The following is a 23,659-nucleotide window of genomic DNA, read 5'->3' as shown; positions in this document are numbered from 1 at the left end:
TTACCACTTAAAATGAATCTATGCATCAGCTCTCCTCTTGGTGACAATTAAAATGAACGTAATAATGAGGACAACGATGACTACAGAAATGATAAATAATAGCAGCAACACCTAGTAGACAGAGCGAAAATAGGTGCCTACAGCCCCCTGGGCCTTCTTCTCCTACATCTCCAGTCCCCCTGCTTTGTGGTGTAATTCCACCTCCCTGCCTCAGTTGCTTTCCTCTGAACACACTTCAGGTTTCCTTTGTACTTCAGAAACAGTACCCACAGGAAACTCACCAAACTCTAGGCCCTTGTTTTCACAAATAAGACTCAGTCAACAATTACTCAAAAATATCACAAAAGGATGAATCAATCCCAGATATATTAAGTGAGAAACAATACTAAGATAGTAAAAGATGAAGCCCTGTTTACCGGCAAAAAGAAGAAAATGTACTACTAAAAACATTTTGATGAATAGAAGAAAAACTACAACGATAGCTATAAAATAAGATAAAAGATAAAGTGGGAATAAGAAAAAGAGGGAGAAAAATAATATATTTTTAACAAGGGAAAGTTCATCTGCATGAACTGTTAAGAACTGTTGCTTTCCAAGCAAGAAAACTCAAATGAATTCATAATATGGGAAAACCAAGACTTAGAAAGGGTTACTATAAAAAGTTTAAGATCGACACAACTTATTAATTCATTCCTCTACACTTCCTCAGGTCATCAAATGAAGTGAACTAGATTCACAGAAGCAGTTAGTTGAATTCCCATCTGCTGAGATGTTAAACAAGGTAAACAGTTCATTTCATAACCCTATAACAAAATAAAGGAATCATGGAACATCTGTAATTTAAAACACTTCCCAAATGAGGCAATAGTGTGCACAATGTATCGCGATCTCTTTAGGTCAAAGATAAGGTCCCTCAGAAATTCTGATTGATCATAGTCTTATCAAGGATAACATTATAAAGGCAGTATCTCCGGGCCAGGACTTTATGCCAATGGTACTGATTATCCTCAGCCCAGACCCTGGATGGGGACAGGTGATACACTTCCTCACTGGTTGCCTCTTTAGCTGACAAAACAGTAATGAAAAGGTCTGAAGTCACACAGTTCAAAGAGATGGGTGAGAATCTTTGACTATTTTATATCACTAAGTAGACACTGAATTTGTAGGGGAAGTGGAGTCCACACTGAATGTGAGCTGGACACAAGGCCCAATCTCACAACCCTGAGATCATGACCTGAGCTGAAACCAAGAGTTGGATGCTTAACCCACTGAGCCACCCAGTTGTTTTGTATTTGTAAGTGTCATAAAAATGGGCCAATGAAAAGTAATTGCCAGATATGGGCAAGTTCCAAATTTTGAATATGTGCAGAATTGCCACAGGAGTGATAAAAGCAAACAAAATATAGTTATTATTAAAATATTATTACAATTAAATACCGAAATTCATTTAATTTCATTTCAAATTGATTCAAAAGGTTACTTACAGTTAGTAACTGCAAGTAACTACTTCAATATTTTCAAAATACTATTTATTTGTTTAAGTCTGGATGTTTCATTAATTTTGCCTATTTTTAACACAGGAAAAAAATTTCCTATGCTTTATCTCCTTGTGCACACATTTTAAGATTTATATTTCAAAATTAATTATAAGTGTGGTCAACCTATAATCTGAAATCAAAATTAACTATAAAAATAAAAATACTTTTTATTGAAATACTATCTCCCAATCTCTACCATTAGTTATATAAATTACTCTTGCCACAGAGTTTGCAAATAAAAAACTCTTTATAGATGTGGTAAGGAAAATAGATGACAATACAATAGAACATTTGTTGTACCTTTCAACTCAGTTCATATCAAACATTTCAGGCATGTATAAAAATTAGTCAAATGGTTGCTGAGAAGCAACACAGTTATGCATTTTTTACAGATTCTCTTTTTGAATTTAGTATCAAGTATAATGCTTGCCTACAACCATAGCTAATCCAAAAAGTGGGAAAGGGAGCCTTTCTTAACTGATTTTTTTTAAAGGACAAGACACAAATATTTCTACAAAAAATTTTAATTTACTTAAAATAAACACACACACACACACACACACACCCCTTTTTAAAGACTGCACCATGCAGGATTATACCCTGATTAAATATCCTGGGATGTGTTCCAAACTAATCTAAACCAAAGCAAGTCCGTGTAATACCTTATCTTAACAATTTACAGATGTTAAGCAACCAAATACAAATTTTAATGAAAGATTATTGTGATGGAACATGGCTCCTGAAACTCCATGCCATACATCAGAAAAATGAACATCTGAAGATTTTATTTAGAACTTTTGCACTAACAGCATTTTAAATTCCATTTAAGGAATCCTTAATAAATACAGTAGACTATTTTATGGCAGAAAAATGATATTCAGATGGAAGAAATACTTTATATTTGCCTTCACATGAAATGTTTACAGATCCAGATACACAGAGCAGAAGAAATGTGCCTTAGATTTACTTTCAATGATATTACTAAGGTGATTCATGACAATGAGGTACAGAATTCCTGTATTAACACAAATGTGTTGCTTATAAAAATCCATCTGAGGTATTTAGTATTGCAACATAAAGAATAAATGTAAGCATGAAGATTTTTTAAAAAGAGATCAAGTGTGATAATATTGACTTTTATTTAATCAGTATTCAAAGACAGTTATACTACCATTTTGAAAAACATGAAAAAGAAAACAGAATATTCGGCTTTATTATAGATGCTGCATTTTCCGAGTGCTTATACTCATTTTCCTTACTTTCTCTATTCAGTGAAGGCACTCACTCTAGCAGAAGCTGGGGACAAAATGATCAAGGTGATATTTCAACTTTTTTGACAGTAGTAGATTAGATAGTAGAAAATAATTGATAAGTAACTAGGTGAAAATGAGAGTTCTCTTTGGTGCTTGTTTCAGTGTGTGTGTGTGTATGTGTGGGTGTGTTTCTCCTAGTCTTTTGTTATTTTTGTTACTATTTCACGGGTTTATGTTTTTCCTTTTGAAAGTTTATAAAATACATGAGCAGAGAAGTGACCTGATATAAATTAGGTTTTAACAGGGTCCCTCTGGTTGTTGTGTTGAGTTAAGCATGAAATGTAGGGAATCAATTGTGGAATTTTTGTGAACCGAATTCTAATATTGCTATTTTTATTCTCTTTTGGTTCATCTTTGACAGATATGTTTCCCTATCCTTAGGTTATCTACTTGCATAATTTTGTTGGAGGCACATTTCTTTTTATATTTAGCATAAGACTGAACTGTATTTTTTCCTTCAATCCAAGAATCTCTGTGTTTTAGGGCACTCAAATACACACCAATTCTTATTTTCAATGTCCTGACTAACATTATAATATGTTCCTCCACTAGGACATAAGATAAGGTATAAGATGTTTCTCCATTCATGGGAAGTCAATGCACACACCTGCACTCCAGATACCAACCCTTCTGCTCAGTGAGGACTTCATTCCATCACTGCCCCCTTCATTTTCAGTCTTCAACATTGCCTTCTCCATTACTCCTTCCATCTTAGCATATAACTATTAAAGCATATGAAATAATCAAAACTTTTCTTTGAACTTATTCTCTCTCTAATCACTTTTTCTCTATCCTCTTTAAAATCAAGCTACCTAAAAAAAAAAAAAAAAAAAAAAAAAGAAAGAAAGAAAGAAAAAAGAAAACGAAAAGAAAATCGAGCTACCTGATAAAGGAACCTAAATTAATACCCTCTCAGATCGGTAGGGGAAGAAAGGGATAAAGAAAGGGGGGGTAATCAGAAGGGGGAATGAAACATGAGAGACTATGGACTATGAGAAACAAACTGAGGACTTCAGAGGGGAGGGGGGTGGGGGAATGGGATAGACCGGTGATGGGTAGTAAGGACGGCATGTATTGCATGGTGCACTGGGTGTTATACACAACTAATGAATCATCGAGCCTTACATCGGAAACCGGGGATGTACTGTATGGTGACTAACATAATATAATAAAAAATCATTAAAAAAAATAAATAAATAAAGTTGCCATCCAGTCACACTCAAAAAAAAAATAATAAAATAAAATAAATTAATACCCTCTCCACTTCCTTATATCCCCTTTATTTCTCAACACTATGACTCTAGTCCCCACAGCTGTATTTAGTTCTTTCACAGACATTAGTGATCTCTTCCATAGTGCTAATTTTACTTATAGACACTGAATATATGGAATTTATGACTACACATCTTTTTTGGTTTCTGGATATTAATGATAATTTTCTGTTCTGGTCTAATCTGACTTGCATTACCTCCTCTCATACTCCTCAATAAAAATTTCTCCTCTTCACTCTCTTATTAAATGTTAATGTTACACAGAATTCCATTTTTGCTTCTCCGCATTTCTTACTCCAATAGATTCCATGTCACATGGAAACAGGATTTCCATATTTTTATCACAATCCCTTCTGAAAAATATTTCTCAGAAGGCTTATATGATAAATGAGTATTTATTTAATAAGTTATATTGATGACTACTACACTAACACAGCATTTCCATTATAAAAAATGCAAAAAAGAAACTAAATGAATGAGATTTAACAAGCAAATAGTACTTTAATTTCATTTTGTATCCAAACAGACTATCCTATACTATAAGCTTTAGACTTTAAAATCTTAATCTCTAGCTCAGGCATCTAGTAAAATATCCAAAACCATATTACTCTCTTAACTACTACACATGGCCACTTGAATGTAACACAGGAGCCTCAAACTTAAAACATACCAAACAGAAGTGATTATGCTTTCCACAAAACTTGCTCTTGTCCTGTATTGTTTCTCTCAGTTAATAGTACCACCACCCACATAGTAAACCAAACAATTAATCTGAGGATGATCCTGGCCAACTCTCTCCCTAATGCTCCATCAAATCTTAACTCTGATTTCTGAATATCATGATTCAAATTTGCTTTCTTATATCTATTCCCACGGTACTAACTTATTTGAGGTCATGATCTCTTCATATCAAGATTTCAATAACTGATACCCTAACAGATTTTCTGCCTCCTCTTATTGTCCCTGCAATAAATCTTCCAACCCATTTTCACATCTTCCAAAATTTAAATTTGACGAAATCACTCCCTGTATTCAAGACATAATTATAACTCTTGTTTAGCATACTGTGGTTCTTTCCTACTTTTTCAACCTTATCAACAGCTGTTACCCACATATACTCCATTCTCTGGTTTTCTGAACATTGTGCAGCTCCTAGAATTTGTTTCAGGTGTTTAGCTAAATGACCTTGTTTAAAGGTTCACCCCATATCCAAATGGATCATATACATTTTATAACATCTGCATTTTTCACATCTGGTACAGTACTTCATATATTCATTGATGATATAAAATTTTCATATGTATCTTATCTCACATAGTAATGTATTATGAAGAAGACCAACAAAATTGTTGTGTGTACATTCAAAGCAATCTCTATCAAAATACTGTTAGCTTTTCTCACAGACCTAGAACAAATAATTCTAAAATTTGTATGGAATCAGAAAAGACCCCGAATAGACAAAAGAATGTTGAAAAAGAAAACCAAAGTTGGTGGCATCACACTTCTGGACTTCAAGCTATATTATAAAGCTGTAATCATCAAGACAGTATGGTACTGGCACAAAAACAGACACATAGATAATGGAACAGAATAGAGAACCCAGAAAGGGACTCTCAATTCTATGGTCGACTAATCTTCCACAAAGCAGTAAAGAATATCCAATGGAAAAAAGTCTCTTCAACAAATGGTTTTGAGAAAATTGGACAGCCACATGCAGAGGAATGAAACTGGACCATTTCCTTACACCATACACAAAAGTAGGCTCAAAATGGATGAAAGACCTAAATGTGAGACAGAAATCCTTCAAAATCCTAGAGGAGAACATAGGCAGCAACCTCTGTGACCTTGGGTGCAGCAACTTCTTGCAAAACGTGTCTCCAAAGGGAAGGGAAACAAAGGCAAAATGAACTATTGGGACTTCATCAAGATAAAAAGCTTTTGCACAGCAAAAGAAACAGTCATCAAAACCAAAAGACAACTAACAGAATGGGAGAAGACATTTGCAAATGTCTTAACAGATAAAGGACTAGTATCTAAAATCTATAGAGAAGTTATCAAACTCAACACCCAAAGAACAAATAATCCTGTCAAGAAATGGGCAGAAGACATAAACAAATATTTCTCCACAGAAGACATACAAATGGCCAACAGACACATGTAAAAATGCTCAACTTCACTCAGCATCAGGGAAATACAAATCAAAACCACAATGAAATACTACCTCAAACTGGTCAGAATGGCTAAAATTAACAAGTCAGGAAACAACAGATGTTGGAGAGAATGTGGAGAAAGGGGAACGCTCTTACACTGTTGGTGGGACTGCAAGCTGGCGCAGCCGCTCTGACAAACAGTATGAAGGTTTCTCAAAAAGTTGAAAATAGAGCTACCCTAAGACCCAGCAATTGCACTACTAGGTATTTATCCCAAAGATACAAATGTACTGATCTGAAGGGGCACCTGTACCCCAGTGTTTATAGCAGCAATGTTCACAATAGCCAAACTATGGAAAGAGCCCAGATGTCCATCAACAGATGAATGGATAAAATAGATGTGATATATATATATCTCTCTATATATATATCTTTATACATATATAGATATATATACATACATATATATAATGGAATACTACTCAGCCATCAAAAAGAGAAATCTTGCCATTTGCAATGATGTAGATGGAACTAGAGGGTATTATGTTAAGTGAAATGAGTCAATCAGAGAAAGACAATTATCATATGATCTCGCTCATATGTGGAATTTAAGAAACAAAATAGAGGATCATAGGGGAAGGGAGGGAAAAATAAAACAAGACAAAATCAGAGAGGAAGACAAAGAGACTCTTAATCATAGGAAACAAACTGAGGGTTGCAGGAGGGGAGGTGGGCGGGGGATGTGCTAAATGGGTGATGGGTATTAAGGAGGGCACTTGTAATGAGTACTTGATGTTTTATGTAAGTGATGAATCACTAAATTCTACTCCTGAAACCAATATTACGCTATATGTTAACTAACTAGAATTTAAATAAAAACTTTAAACATTAAAAAAAAGATAAAAAATACATGTGTAATTCTTTATGGTCAAAAATATTTTATTCTGGCTTGTAAGTTTTGTGTAGTACCATGCTAGTAACCCAGAAATAGGTATAGCTGGATCTTTATAAGTCTTTATCCAAATACTAAACTCCTCTTGCTCAAGGTAAGACTTTAGAAGGCCTGACAGAGAATAGCTATTGGGACCATTAAGCTGAACAAACAATTTAAATATTCTTTTCAAGTCAAATGGAATACCCACCAAGATAGAGCACAGGTTGGCCATTAAAAAACAACAACAACAACAAAAAAAACTCAATACATTTAGAGAACTGATATCACATAGCATATATTCTCTGATCCAAATTCAATAAAATTAGGGGTGAGTTGGTGGCTAAGTTGGTTAAGCATCTGCCCTTGGCTCAGGTCATGATCTCAGGGTCCTGGGATCGAGCCCTGCATGAGGCTCCCTGCTCAACGGGAATTCTGCTTCTCCCTCTCCCTGGCTCCCACTTGTGCTCTCTCTCCTTCTCCCTCTCTCTCAAGTAAGTAAAACCTTTAAAAAAAAAGAAAAAAAGAAAAGGAAGTTTGTACCCTTAATTTTTTTTACCTCTTTCACCCATGTATCCCCCCTCCTCCCTTTTAGTAACCACCTATCTGTTCTATTTAAGACTTTGGGGTTCTTTTGTCTCTGTTTTCTTTTGTTTCTTCATTTGTTTTGTTTCTTAAATTTCACATACGAATGAGATCATATAGTATTTAACTTAGCATCATACCCTCTAGGTCCATCCATGTTGTTGCAAATGGCAAGATCTCATTCTTTTTTATGGCTGGGAAATATTACATTGTATATAAATACCACCCCCTCTTTATTCATTTATTTATTGAGGAACACTTGGCTTGCTTCCATATTTGGCTATTGTAAATAATGCTCAGTAAACATAGGAATGCATATATCTTTCCAAATTATTGTTTTCATTTCCTTTGGGTAAATACCCAGTAATAGAATTACTGGATCATATGGTATTTCTATTTTTAATTTTTTTGAGGAACCTCCATACTGTTTTACACAGTGACTACACCAATTTGCATTCCCACCAACAGTGCACAAAGATTCCTTTTTCTCCACATCCTCACCAACATATGTTTTCTTGTCTTTTTGATTCTAGCCATTCTCACAGGTATAAGGTAATATTGTGGTTTTGATTTGAATTTCCCTGATGATGAGTGATGTTGAGCATCTTTTCATGTGTCTGTTGACCATCTGTATGTCTTTATTGGAAAAATGCCTATTTAGGTCATTGGCCCATTTTTAATCAGATTATTTGTTTTCTTGATGTTGAGTTACAAAAGTTCTTTATGTATTTTAGATAATAACCCCTTATCAGATTTATCATTTGCAAATATTTTCTTCCATTCAGAAGGCTGTCTTTTTGTTTTATGGTTGACTTTGTTGTGCAAAACCTTTTTATTTTGGTGTAGTACCAATAGTTTAATTATGCTTTTATTTCCGTTACTTAAGGAGATATACCAGAAAAATATTTCTATAGCTGATGTTAAAGAAACTTCTGCCTATATTTTCTTCTAAAAGTTTTATTGCTCAGGTTTCACATTTAGGTCTTCAATCCATTTCAAGTGTATTTTTATGCACGGTGTATGAAAATGGTCTAGTCTCATTATTTCACATGTAGCTGTCTATTTTTCCCAGCACTATTTATTGAAGGGACTGTCTTTTCTCCATTGTATATTCTTGCCTCCTTTGTCAAAAATTGATAGTATAAGTGTCGGTTTATTTCTGGGCTCCCTATTCTGTTTCATTGATTTACCCACCTATTTGTGTGTGTGTGTGTGTGTGTGTGTGTGTGTGTGTGTGTGTCAGTACCAAACTATTTTAATTACTACATCTCTGCAGTATATCTTGAAATCTGGAATGGTAATACCTCCAGCTTTGTTCTTTCTCAAGATTGCTTTGGCTATTTGGGGTCTTTAGTGGTTCCACACAAATTCTAGGATTATTTGTTTCAATTCTGTGAAAAACGCTATTGGCATTTTGATAGAGACTGCATTAAATCTATAGATCGATTTGGGCAGTAAGGGCATTTTAATAATATTGGTTTGTCCAATCCATGAGCATGGAATATTTTTCCATTTGTTTATGTTGTCTTCACTTTCATCAATGTTTTATAGTTTTTAGAGTGCAGATCTTTCACCTCCTTGGTTAAATTTACTCCTGGGTATTTTAGCATTTTTGATGCAATTATAAATGGGAATATTTTCTTAATTTCTCTTTCTGCTACATCATTATTAGTGTTTTAATGTCTGTATATTAATTCTGTATCCTGCAACATTACTGAATTCATTTATCAGTTCTAGTGGTTTTTTGGTGGAGACTTGAGGGTTTTCTATACATAGTATCAGGTAATCTACAAATAGTGAGTTTTACTTCTTCCTTAACAATTTGGATGTCTCTTATTTCTTTTTCTTGTCTGATTGCTGCAGCTAGGACTTCTAGTACTATGTTTAATAAAAATGGTGAGAGTGGACATTCCTGTCTTATTCCTGATACTGGAGGAAAAGCTCTCAGTTTTTCACCATGAGTATGATGTTAGCTGTGAGGTTTTCACATATGGCCTTTATTATGCTGGGTTATGTTCCCTCTAAATCTACTTTATTGAGAGTTTTTACCAGGAATGGATGTTGTTCTTTATCAAATGTTTTTTCTGCATTTATTGAGAGGACCATATGGTTTTTATCCTTTCTTTTGTTAATATGATGTATCACATTAATTGATTTGTGAATGTTGAACCATTCTTTCATCCCTGAAATAAATGTTACTTGATCTTGGTGAATGATTTTTTTAGTGTATTTTTAAATTCATTTTGCAATATTTTGTTGAGGATTTTTACATCAGTGTTCATCAGAGATATTGGCCTGAAGTTTTCTTTTTTTGTAGTGTCTTTGTCTGGTTTGGGTATCAGGGTAATGCTGGCCTCATAGAATGAATTTGGAAGCTCTCCTTCCCCTTCTATTTCCAGAGTAAAGAATAGGTATTAACTCTTCTTTATTTGTTTGTTAGAATTCACCTATGATGCCTTCTGCTCCAGGACTTTTGTTTGTTGCGAGTTTTTAAATTACTGACTAAATTTTTTTTTTTTTAGATTTTTTAATTTTGTTATATTTCATTACCACCAATCAGTATTTCAAATTTTCTATATCCTTCTGATTCAGTTTTGAGAGATTTTATGTTTCTAAGAATTTATCCATCTTTTCTAGGCTCCCCAATTTGTTGGCATATAATTTTTCATAATATTCTCTTATAATCCTTTGTACTTCTGTTGTGTCAATTGTTATTTCTCCTCTTCCATTTCTGATTTTATTTATTTGAGTCCTCTCTCTTTTCCATGGTGGATCTGGCTTAAGGTTTGTCAATTTTGTTTATCTTCTCAATGAACCAGCTCCTGGTTTCACTGCTCTTTTGTATAGGCTTTTTAGTCTCTATTGCATTTGTTTCTGTTCTAATATTTTTATTTCCTTCTTTCTACTAGCTTTTGGCTTTGTTTTTTTTTTTCTTTTTCTGGCTCCTTTAGCAATAAGGTTAGATTGTTTATTTAAGATTTTTCTTGTTTCTTAAAGTAGGCTTGTATTCCTATAAAATTCCATTTTAGTTCTGTTCTGATTTTGCTGCATCCCAAAGATTTTGGACCATTGTCTTTTCCTTTCTTTTGTCTCCATGTATTTTTAATTTCCTTTTTGATTCCTTGGTTATCCCAGTCATTGTTTAGTAACATGCTATTTAGCCTCCAAGTATATGTGTTCTGTCCAGACTTTTTTCTTGTAATTGATTTAAAGTTCCATACAACTTTAGAAAAGATGCATGACATGATTTGGGTCTTCTTGGGTTTATTGAGACTTGTTTTGTGGCCTAATATGCAATCTATCCTGAAGAATGTACCATGTGCACTTGGAAATAATGCGTATTCCACCGTTTTTAGATGGAATGTTCTTTATATGTCTGTTAGGCCCATCTGGTCTAATATACCATTCAAAGCCATTGTTTCTTTGTTGATTTTCTGTCCAGATGATCTATCCATTGATGTAAGTGTGATGTTAAAGTCCCCAACTATTATTGTATTACTGTCAATTTCTACCTTTAAGTGAGTTAAAAGTCAATATGGTGCTCCCATATTGAGTGTCTAGATATTTATAACTGTTATATCCTCTTGTTAAATTCATCTCTTTGTCATTGTTTAGTATCTTTTTTCTCTTGCTACGGTCTTTGTTTTGAAGTCCATTTTGTCTCATATAAATATTGCTTCCCCAGCTTTCTTCTCAATTCCATTTTCATGGTAAATATCTTTCCATCGCTTCCCTTTCAATCTGCATGTGTCTTTATGTCTGAAGTGAGTCTCTTATAAGCAGCATATAAGATGGGTCTTGCTTTTTTATCCATTTGGTTGCCCTATGTCTTTCCATTGGAGTATTTAGTCCATTTACATTTAATGTAATTACTGATAGGTATGTACTTATTGGCATTTTGTCACTTGTTTTCTGATTGTCTTTGTAGTTCTACTCTGTTCCTTCCTTCTTTTCTTGCCCTCTCCTCTTTTGGTTTGATGGCTTTCTTTATTGTTATGCTTGAATTCCTTTCTCTTTGTGTGTATATCTATTATAGGTTTTTTATTTGGGGTTACTATTTAGTTCATATATAAAAACTTATGTTTTTATTGTAGTCTATGTTATGTTGACAGTCACTTAAGTTTGAATCCATTTCAAAAGCACTAAATTTTTACTCTCCCCTCCATATTTTATGTATATTATGTCATATTTTACACCCCTTTGTGAATCCCTTGATTGATTTTTGTAGATTTCATTGATTTTACTGTTTTTGTGTTTTAACTTCCATGCTGGCTTTATAAATATTCTACCTCTATCATATATTTGCATTTAACTGTGAATTTTTTTTTCCTTTCCTCATTTTCTTACCTCTACTAATGTCCTTTTTTTACACTAAAAGACTTCCCTTTAATGTCTCTTGTAAGGTTAGTTTAGTGGTGATGAACTCCTTAACTTTTGTTTGCTTAAGAAACGCTTTATCTCTCCTTCTATTCTGAATGATAACCTTGCCAGGTAGAGTATTCTTGGTTGCAGACTTTTTCTTTTAACAATTTGAATATAGCATGCCAGTGTCTTCTGGCCTATGAAGTTTCTGCTGAAAAATCAGCTGATAGCCTTTATGGGATTTCCCTTGTATTTAACTATTTTCTTTTCTCTTGCTGCTTTTAAAATTCTCTCATTATCACTACTTTTTGCCATTTTAATTATTGTGTGTCTTGGCATGGACCTCTTTGGATTAATTTTATTAGGGACTCTCTGTGCTTCTTGGATCTGGATGTCTGTTTCCTTCCCCAGATTTGGGAAGTTTTCAGCTATTATTTCTTCAGATAAATGTTCTGCCCCCTTCTCTCTCTTTTCCTGGGAAATGTGAAATTGTTATAATGCAAAAGTTATTACCTTTGTTGATGTCACTGAGTTCCTTAGTCCATTCTCATTTTTTTATTATTTCTTTTTCTCTTTGCTGTTCAGCTTGGTTGCTTTCCATTACTCTGTCTTCCAGATTGCTGATTGTTCTTCTGCATTCTCTAATCTGCTGTTGATTCTCTCTAGTGTATTTTTTATTTCAGTTATTGAGTTCTTCATCTCTGGTTTTTTTTTTTTTTTTTTTTTAATTTTCTCTTTTTGTTGAAGGTCTGAGATCCTCCATTCTTTTCTCATGCTGAGTGAGTACTCGTGACCATTACTTTGTATGCTTTACCAGGTGTATTGCTTACCTCCGTCTTATTTAGTTCGTTTGTTATGATTTTGTCTTATTCTTTCATTTGGGAAATAGTCCTGTGTCATCATTTTGTCTAACTCTCTGTGTCTGTTTCTATGTATTAGGAAGGTCAGGTAGGTCTCTTGATCTTGAATGTAGTGGTCTTATAAAGAAGAGGTGCTGTGGTGCCCTGAGCACAATGCCCCCTAGTCATCAGAACCATGTACTCCAAGGGTGTCTCCTATGTGGGTGCATGTGGCCTACTGTTGTGGCTGAATTGTGCTTGCCTTTGGGCTAGCTAACTGTATCAGGCAGAGTTTGGTCCCTGTGCTGCTGAGGGCCTGAGTCCACCTGTCTGCACTCAGTGTCTGCTGCAGTTGCATGCACATGGAACTGCACAGCACTCTTCCTGCACTATGACCTGAGAGGCTTTCAAGTTAGTGAGTCAGCCCAGCACTCAGACCAGATGTCTGCCCTTAGCTCCTCTGTTGGGGCTGCAGTCACTCCAATCTGCAGAAGACTCTCTTACGCTGCCAGCTAAAAGCCTCTAGCGTGCTGGTGTGTGTGGTTATCTAATCCCCTCCCCAGGGCAATAGTCACTTTGGAGTGGTGCTGGTCCCTGCCAGCGCTGCTTGCAGGGTTTGTCTGGGTGAGAGCTATTTTAGAAGAATGCCAGCTGAATGGGACAGGTCTGCATGGGATATGGGGGCAGGGCATATGGTCCTAAGAGGATAGGCAGAGAGTGTTTGTGTGGGTTCCCATGTGTCCAGCTATCTAGGTTAGAGGAGGGGAAGAGAAATGGCGCCCACCAGCACTTTTGTTTTTAGAGAAGTCACATAGAGATCTGTGTCATTCCAGTTCATGTTCTGAGATTAGTAAATAAATCTCCTTCACATATACCCTGGGCACTTTTCACACTGCTACTTCTATGTGTTGGCCAGGTTATTTGTTAGGCTAGCTCTTTAAGAGCAGGGACTCAGTTTCCTGTTGCCCTCCAGCTATCTTGGAGCTAAGTCCACTGATTTTAAAGTACCCAGAGGTCCCCCATTGATTTTAAAAATTTGCAAAGTTAAGCTTCACTGGTTTTCAAAGCAAAGTGCTAAGGAGTCTTATCTTTTCAGTGGGGCTCCCCTATGCCTGGGATGGGGCCTGATCCTCTTACTTCTGCATGCTTGTGGTAGCCCTCCCTTTTGAGGTTAGTCTCTATGGAAATTTGGTTCCCAGACACACCTCTGCCCCGAGTACCCTTTTCAGTGTGGTCTCCTCTCTACAATTAACGGTAGGTCTGTTCTGCCAGTCTCTGGGTCGCCTTCAGAGTCAGTTGTGCAGATGTAGTGGTTATCTCGGTGTGTCCATGGGAGGAGGTACCTCAGGATCCTCCAAGTCTACCATCTTCCTCTATCCCCCTCCTTTTAATTTTTAAAGCCCAGAATACTTCCCTAACAGGGATCCCGCCTGAACATAAACTCACATTCAGAGAATGATTATGTCCAAAAAGCCGTGTATAGACAGCCAGGGGGGTTAGTACTCAAGGTGCTGGCATGGGAGTTTTTAGAGGGTTGAGAAAAGGGGACCTTGTAGCTATAAATTTGTAAGAATGCTTGAATGGAAATTTTAATAAATTGTGAGATGGTGATTGTAGAATAGCATGAGAAATTCCTGGGGGCCACAGTCCACTTTTGTGGGGTTTACACATAGGATACCCATCGGGTTCTCATAGTGAAGAACCAAGGAAAAAATCCTCCTGTTTTTCAGAAGAAAAGCCGAACAAACTGAAAACTCTTCTTAGATCCATCAGAGAATGTTTCTTCTTTTTTTGTAATGCAAGAGCTTCACTTATGCTCTGATTGCTGAGACATCCACTTTAAAGAAGCATCCACCTCACAGATGGCTCTGTCTAATAAACACATTGCCAGCCACAGACTAGATAAAGAGCAAACCCACCACACTACCCTGAGGCTCCTTTGTCTATGAGGTTGTGGTTGATTTGGATAACTATCTGGACCGCCTGTTTTTTCTCTTCCCTTGCTTTAAATTCCTGCTGTTACGTTTGAAATACACCAACAAAGAGTGAGCCCCAGAACTCTAGGCCCTCATCCTAGACCCCAATAAAAACAAAATCCCAAGCCTGCATTGCTTTCATTCTCACTCTTGTCCTTGCCCTCATCCTCATGCTGTCTCTTTCTCCTCAATGTGTAGCCCCAGGTGTGCTATGTAATTTCCAGGACTTAAAAGTAATGTTTTCTTTTTTTTTTCAAAGTTTCCTGATACCTATTGCTAAGGGTATCTTGCAATCACTACAAGGACTGCTCCAGCCATAACAGTGGTTATAGATAGGCTAAGACTGGACACAATACCTGTAAAAGATTCACAATGGCTATATGGCTAGATTATCTGGTGCCCTCATATTGATATGACTTATTTCAATAAATGTAGATTAATGACATGTTAATTATATGTAGATACATGATTATGCATTTGTAAGAATTTTCACATTAACCAATTAACCAGTTTATTTTTTCTTTACATTCTCATAGCATATTTTTGATACATTTTTGCTTTCATATTAATGTCTAGCTTTTTTTTTCTTTTGCAGTTATCCTCCCTATTACTGCAGCTCCTTGAAAGGCAAGTCTTTATTTACTTTCAATCCTTTTAATAGACCAACCATCCTATGCTTTAGACAAAATTGATGCAAAATAAATTTCTGTTGAATTGTTCATTTCCTTTGCATTTTAGAGTTGTACAATTAATACATCCATCCATTGGTCAGTTATCAGTAAGCACAGCAATATACTGCTCTTTAGTAGGAGCCAAAAACCTCAACCAAAAGAAAAGGGAAAAGATTCTGCTTTTTGTGAAATGTGTAACTCTTTCCATATGTAATTATCTTCCCAGCTTGCAAATTTATAGCTGTTTCATCTACATGTATATATATATTATTTTCTTTCCAGGAATCAAGTAGTCTGCCAAGCAGAGACAATTCATCTCACAGAACAGCAAAGATATTATGAAACAGCATAATCACTTGCATATTCAAGTTTATAATTAATTCTATGCTTTCATTAGGTGAGAGTTATGTTTTCAACAGCATCTCCTCCTGCATCTTTTTCTTTCCTCCTGAATCTTTTATACCTAATAAGCATGCAAATAAATTCTGCCCTTTTATGCCTTGTGCGTTTCAAAATATGAACATTTAAAAAAAAGGTTTCTGTAGCATTATAACCACTTTATACAAGCAAACACATAAATGCAACTGTTATACTCATCAGATTTTCCAAAATAATACATTTAAGGAGATAGCGTTACAGATTGGCAGGCCCCATCTATAATCCTCAGTAAACTTGTATCAAAATAATTATCCCATCAAATTAAATAATTGTCGATTATATTATGTCTGTTTCCTCTCTACCCTCCTCAGAATCTTTCCTAAGTTTCCTCCAGAATATTCTCCCTTGGTACACCAAGTACACAAACCTGATTTTGTTTGACTGCAGGTGTGCTGCTGCTGTTTTTATTTGGTTATATAATATAATAATGCAAGTTTTGGTTTTGTTACATAAAGTATTTTAGTAAATTTGTAAATTATTTATTTCAGTGTTTTTAGAGCTATAGAGATTAGAAAGTGGTTATGTATAATTTTCATTTATTTTTGTACTATATTTTGTTATGAGAATAATATGCTATTAAAAACTTGGGATTTTATTAGAGGTTTGGGGTGTAGTTCTTTGAAGTGTCAAAGGTCACCTCGATCCTAAGGAGAAATGTCCTTATTGGCTACTTTGGACTTAAACATATATCCTGACCCAGGTCTAGAATTTAAAGATGAAAAAAATCAATGAGTCCAACTCCCTTTTCTTGCAAACGAGTAAAAGGACTCAGAAAGGTTGTGGATTACCCAAGGTTTCACAATGCGTTTAGTCAGGAGTTTCCTACAGGGGTGGAGTGGGCGGGGAGATATATATTCCTTGCCTCCTAATTGAAGGTTCCATTAGTGCCAGTATCTCTATGAATGCTGTCACAATAACAAAACACACAACATGCAAGTAAGCACATGTCCACACACATACACATACCCATGCCAGATATACACTGCACAAGAACCTTAGAAATATCTGTCCTATAAAGCCAAAATTGGGGATACAACCAGGAACGGAACGACATAAATACATTAAAGAAATCAGAGAAAAGCATGCAGAATGATGTGGGAAATGAAGGCAAAAGAAAAAATTAAATTTCCTTATTGCCTACAGCCCATTGACAAGTCCTTGAAACAGGCAGAGTGACCCTCCTCTAGGAACTCAGCTGCCTTGATGTTGACGCTTTGCTAAGAGCAAAAGGCAATCTTAGCTTAACATTAACCCAATCGCCCCCAGGATCCTGTAAGTCTACTTTAACATGTAAAAATTCCTTTGGAAACTTCCTTTATCTCTATCCCCCTCAAGATACATGTTGGCAATCATCCTCAAGCACATGGCCCACCGACATACATCTGAAGGGTCTCGTGACTAGGGTTTTATTAGACAGTAATAAATGACCTTTTCTTAACAATAACTAGCCCCTTCAAGGTCCTGGAAACCTTGCTTCCAAAATTCCTTAGAGACTTACGCTATCCTTAACCCCCTCCTGACTTGAACGTGACGGTGACCCGTCACAACCCCAGTGCAGCTCTTTCTGTCCCCGTGCTTTAATAAAATGAAAGACGTCTCAAGAATTCTTTCCTGATCATTTGCTCCAAACCCCATTTCCACATCACAGAAGATTTAATGGAGAAGGGGATAGCATAGTGGCTAAGAACCACCTCTGTCACTTGTCAGTAGTTGTGATCCTGGGCAAGCTACCCAACCTCTCTGTGCTTCAGTTTCCTTGCCATAATATAGGCACATGGAGAGCAAAATGGAGTCTCTCATGTCAAGCAGGAGCCCATGTCAAGCAATGACACAAGTAGTTATAGGACTGCAGCTAGGAGATATCGGAGATATCGCCGGGACCAGCATCAGCTGACACCCCAGAACAGATAATGAGCAGAACCAGAGGAAGTCTGCAGGGTTCCAAGACCAGCTACCTCCCTTTAAAAAGGTGAGGATTTTGGCAGCAAACTGTCAGACTCAGACATGACCCCTCTATGTCTGATCACTTAAAAAAGGCAACCACCACCAAAAGCTCAGCCTGATGGATCTCTGAACAGAACTGAGATCCTTCACTGTTTGAACATCAGAAGCAGTAAGTGCCCAGAGCTGGCCCGGACCAGACCCAGACTGAAGCCTTATCTCAACTTCACACCCCCAGACTGACTTCATTTTTGGTTCATTAACGTCCTACACCCTTCTGTCATCTTGTTTGTTGTGTGGCTTGTCTTCTGTCCTGCTCTGTGTGCTGTGTAAGAAGCCAAGTTTAATCACATGGTGAATTGTCATTGAGTTTGGAATCCTGAACCTGCTTGAGAAATGTGACTTAAATTTGCTTTATGATTGAATAAAGCTGACATTGTGAAAAAACACAGTTTGTGTGTGTGCCTTCATAGCATGCTCATGACAGCACACTAATGGTTCCTCCACCATAGTTTTCTTTTGAGGGTTAAATGAATTAACATTTGGGAAGTTCTTGAAATAATGCTTGACATGTAGTAAGTGCTATAAAAATGTTTGGTAAGTAAATGAAATGTGGGGCTTAAGAATGAGAATTTCCCATCCAACTCATGCTATCCTTCCTTAAGAAGAAAGTCCTGTCTTACATGTAATGGCACATTATGAGAGAGAGAGACAGGGAGAGGTGTGAGGGTAGAGAGAGAAGAGTGCTCTTCCTGGTGACAGTAGAGAGAGTATTAAAGACAATAACCCTATCTATATTGCAGTGGCAAGAATTAGCCTCTGAGAGAAGAATTTACTGACAGTAAGAGGTATCAGATACAGTTCAGATAATGAGGATGACATGTTTTTTTCCCCATAAAGACTATTTTCAGAAGACTAATCTGAGCAGGTTGTGATGAAAGTGTTCATAGAAAATCAGAAAACCTCTCAAGACCTCTTCTTTGTAATTTTTAAACTCTGATAACACATATTTCAACTTTTATCCTGATGTCACTGGTCACTTTTTCCATTAAAATAGAATATACACCCTGCCAACTTTTTAAGCACTTTTCAAAAAATCCTAGACTAAAATGATTTTCAACTGCATTTATAGCTGCACTATGGTCCACCTCAACCAAATATAACAATAATCCTGGCTGTGACTATTAAGGTCCTAATGATTAAAAGCAGAAAAGGGCTTCAAGCGACAACAATATAATTTGGACCCCGTGGCCCTTCACCTAAGAGCAAATGCCCTTAATTTGAAGACAATATCAAAAATGGGAACTTGCGAAGTGGAATGGAAAGGAAAACAAAAAGTCAGACAGGAAGATCATACCTGTGAATACAGAATGATGAGCAAACAAAAAGAACAGACAATTACCTCATATTTTTGTTGACTTCAGTTCCTGCTGAAACTTTAGATCACCAGTAAGGCAAACAATTCTGGCTATTCTAGCTTGAGAGATTTCTACGCACTAACATATACTTATTATTAGTGAGGGTGCAGAGGTCAAATATGCTTTAAAATTTTTTACTCACAAACAGAAAATCTTCATGCCTCAGATTCTAATGTCTTAATTATTTCATGTCCAGACATTTCAAGAGTATAGAAAGCAAATCCTTTAGAGTTAGCATGTCAGATTCCTACTCTACACAGGGAAGAGTTAGTAGAGTTACACCCCTCCTTATTTACTCCTTGAGAGTGCATTTTAACTACTTTTCTGCAATTCTGGACCATTGATACTTTGGTGAGAAGTCATTCTGGGTTATATATGGTTTTAAATTAGATTACCTTATTAATGAACAACTGCTTGAATAGTACTTACTAGATGTATAATGAATAGTTGTCATTTTTTGTTGTTGCTGTGTCTTAAACAGGCCTGGATAATGATTTGCTGCTTCAGTAAAGTCTGACTGCTCACCTGCTACAGTGGAAGACATCAGGCAGTCATGAATTTGTGTCCAGAAAACTGTGGCCCAGGACATATTTACTTTTAGTTATATGTGACTTTCTCTTTCTTCATTTTTCCCTATCCTTTCTCTCACCATTTTCAGGATCCTTCTGTTACCCTTTAATTGCCAAAAGTTATGGGTGGCTTGGGATTTTCATTCAAGTAATAGGGATCTTATCCGGTAATGTGTCATTTGTTGTTGAGTGTCATACTTCTAGCAGAAAAGACGTAGAAATATGATAATGAAGAAGCAGCATTTACTGCTATGGAAAATTAGTTATGTCCCCTTTGTTATAGACCAGAGCCATCCTCTGCTCAGACTGGGGTTTGATCTTCATAGGCAGCACTGAACATCAACTGAACATTTACACAGTGTGATGGAAGGAAAGCAAAACCCTGTCATCCCAGGGTTTCAAATTTAAAAAAAAAAATTTTTTTTGAGAGAGACAATGAAAGAGAGAGAGAGAGAGCTAGAGTGTGCGCAAGTGGGGGGAGAGGCAGTGGGAGAGAGAATGTCTTAGGCAGTCTCCATGTCCAGCATGGAGCCTGACACGGGGCCTGGGGCTTAATCTCCCAACCCTGACATCATGACTTGAGCTGAAGTCAAGAGCTGGATGCTTAACTGACTAAGGCACCAAGGTGCCCCACCAAGATTTCAACTTAATGTCCTTCTTTCCCTGTCCTCAGAGTCATAATCTTAAGACGACAGAAATGTGAAATTCTGTACACATTTCTACATTTCATTGTTGGCAGCCTCTTGACTCCATCTCTCCACCAAGATTTTCTACTGTCTGAAATTGACCACTCTTCTCAAATACCAGGGCCGTATGATTGAGACTTTGTCAACTCAGTATTTTGGTTTTGATGCCAGTTCCCATGAAGCAATTAAAATGGGTTATCTTTTCCCTAAAACTATGCACTTAAACAACTCCCTACTTTGATATGCCTTATTAACTGAAATCAAAACAGGACCAATTCCACATGCCAGGTTTCTAAAATGTCTTTCTTTCTCCAAGAAACCACTGCGAACCACCTAAAAAGAAATTATACATCTTTCTATTCCTAGTCTTGAGATAAACATCATATTCAAGAGCATTTTATGATTAGCCTACATGTTAGAAAGAAACTGAATCAGTTTTCAATTAAAAAAAAGAGGAAAACATAGACACACACACCCCCCCCCAATCACCATTAGCACTACATTCTGCACATAAATTTACCCACTCCACACCAACATATCACAACTAAGATAACCATGGTCATTAGAGAACTTGAAGAAATAGCTTGCTTAATAAAACTGTACCATGGAGAAGGCTATTTGAATAAGTTCTCCTATTTCTAATAAATTCACATTGGCCAAGTTTTCACAATGTACTTCATGTCCTAGATAATTTTTGATTCCCTCCCTAATTCCATATGTATTATTGCTGGTGGTGATGTTTACCAAAAATCTAGTCCATTTTCAAGGTTTTATAAAGTTTTGTAAAGTGTTCTCCTGCTGTTTATCTCACACCTGCTAACATAATTCCTTCTTTATGATGCTCTGTTTAGTTACTTTGGAAATGATATCATAAAATAGCAGAAACACCTGTCATTGCAAGATGATTCTTGCTTAATATTAAGCTGGAGTTAACATCATTTCCCTATACATAATGGAAAAATGTTATTTGACATAGATTTCACACTGAGAAAATTCTGCAAATCTATTTTTTCCTTTATTATTATATATGATCTGGGGGTAAATTCTGATAGATTTCAGAAATAAATATGAATGGTTATATACTATTGTCAGGATATGAAAGATGTCATATTATAGACAAGAAATTTACTATCTGACCTGTTAAAATACATACTGATCATTTTTTTAGTGTTCTGCTACTTTGTCAGAATCACTTTAAAATGACATCAAAATATCTCATATTTTGTTCCAAGGGATAAAGAACATATTTTCATTTAAAATGATACAGTGTGGGGAAAAGCATAGTCTGCAGAGTTGGGCATACCTGAGTTGCTGATTTTTGAAATACAGTAAGTCAATTTAGCCTTCTAGGCTTAAGTTTTCTCCTCTATAAATTAAGGACAATAATAGTTAACATGATATATATAAATAAATATATAAATATATTATATTAAATAATACAGATACATGGCTAAAAGAGATGACTTACATAAAGTAGTTAGCACAGTGCTTGACATTTCATGAGAGGCTGAATTAAAAGCCCTCCCACATACTCAGCTTACAAATTTTAAAATAGTGATCTCTTAGAAAACATACACAATTTGAAAAGACCCACTAAATTAAGGCAAATGCAGAATTTAATTTTAATAATTGTTTAAAAAATGATGTAAAATACTTTATCAAAAGTATATAAATTATAAATATTTTTGCTACTAGCATGTTAGAACTTAAAGGAAGTTTACAGCCTACCTAATTCAATGCCCATCACTTCCAGGAAAAGAAACTATTTAGATAAAAAGCAATTTAGATTATGCCCCCAGTGACACATTTAACTAACAGTTCAACAAAGGTGATACCAGACCATTTTAATTCTAGACTAGTGACTTATCCCTTTTATCACCAGCCTTCTTTATGCCAACACTACTCTAAGCACATTAAATTCTGAAAAACATATATTTAAGATATAACGCCAGGAATTATTTTTCACCATCTTTAAATGCCTATTTAAAAATTTAAAATGTCAGCATTGACTCTTCCATGGGCTATTTAAATTGTGTAGTAAAGTTTAAGTAATTTTATAAAATGTCAAAATGTGAGAAAAAAATTACTTAGGACCTTCTCCATTCCCCTTTGTTTGAAAGAAATTTTTACTCTTTCCAAGACTAAGCATATTGGCCACCATTCAACACTATCATCCTCTGGGAAAATATAATTTTTTAATGATACATTTGCCTGAAAGTGCAGCCTCTAATTTACCAAATATGATAATAATGGATTCTAAGACCTATTAGTCAATTGATTTAAATACTCACAGCTTGGAAGGATATTTAAACTTTTGGGGGGTAGGGGGAATTGAGAAAATGAATAGCATAGGAAGCTGCTTTGGAGCTATTCTTTATTAATGGCACACTGATGACCACCATACACAGAGGACCTGCACTGTATCACTGGTGCAGGACAACCACTTCTATAATTGCTGACATACATCTCTTAGACCATATCACTTCTCAGGGAATCTTTATCCAAACTCAGATAATTGCATTATCTGATAGCTAACTTTTAAATGTTTCAAATAGTTTGTTAAACTCTGTAATAATGAAAACATTCATGAAATATTATCTATTCCTAGAGGATGTGCAGAACGGTCTTCAAGATATTGTTGGCAACATCGGAATACACACCCACCCCAAAATACAAGATATAGATAACTTATGGCTCATCAAATGGCAAATTAGTAAACTATCAAGTTTTTTCTGTCATTCTTAGGAAGGAGAGGGAACATCATCACCCTAAGGAATGATTCCTCCCTCCTCTTAGGCTGGTTCCCAACTTTCTTTTCGCACCTCAAAACTCTGGTGAGGACTATTTATTTTAACTGAAAATATAACTTTTCATCTATATGACAATAGGAAAATAGTTATACTTTATATATTACATAAATGTTGGTATCTCTTAAGGACAGAGATACAAATACAAACTAAGATCGTTCCTT

General features: G+C 35.8%; 1 protein-coding gene across 1 annotated transcript in view; it reads right to left on the bottom strand.

Moving 5' to 3' along the window:
- RIMS1 (regulating synaptic membrane exocytosis 1) overlaps positions 1-23,659 on the bottom strand; it is an 851,235-nt gene that overhangs the window by 215,101 nt on the left and 612,475 nt on the right. The window lies entirely within an intron of this gene.

Source organism: Ursus arctos, unplaced genomic scaffold, assembly GCF_023065955.2.
Source record: "Ursus arctos isolate Adak ecotype North America unplaced genomic scaffold, UrsArc2.0 scaffold_29, whole genome shotgun sequence".
NCBI classification, from domain to species: domain Eukaryota; kingdom Metazoa; phylum Chordata; class Mammalia; order Carnivora; family Ursidae; genus Ursus; species Ursus arctos.
The sequence above is the reverse complement of the archived record's forward strand: the minus strand, read 5'-3'. Positions and strand labels throughout refer to the sequence as shown.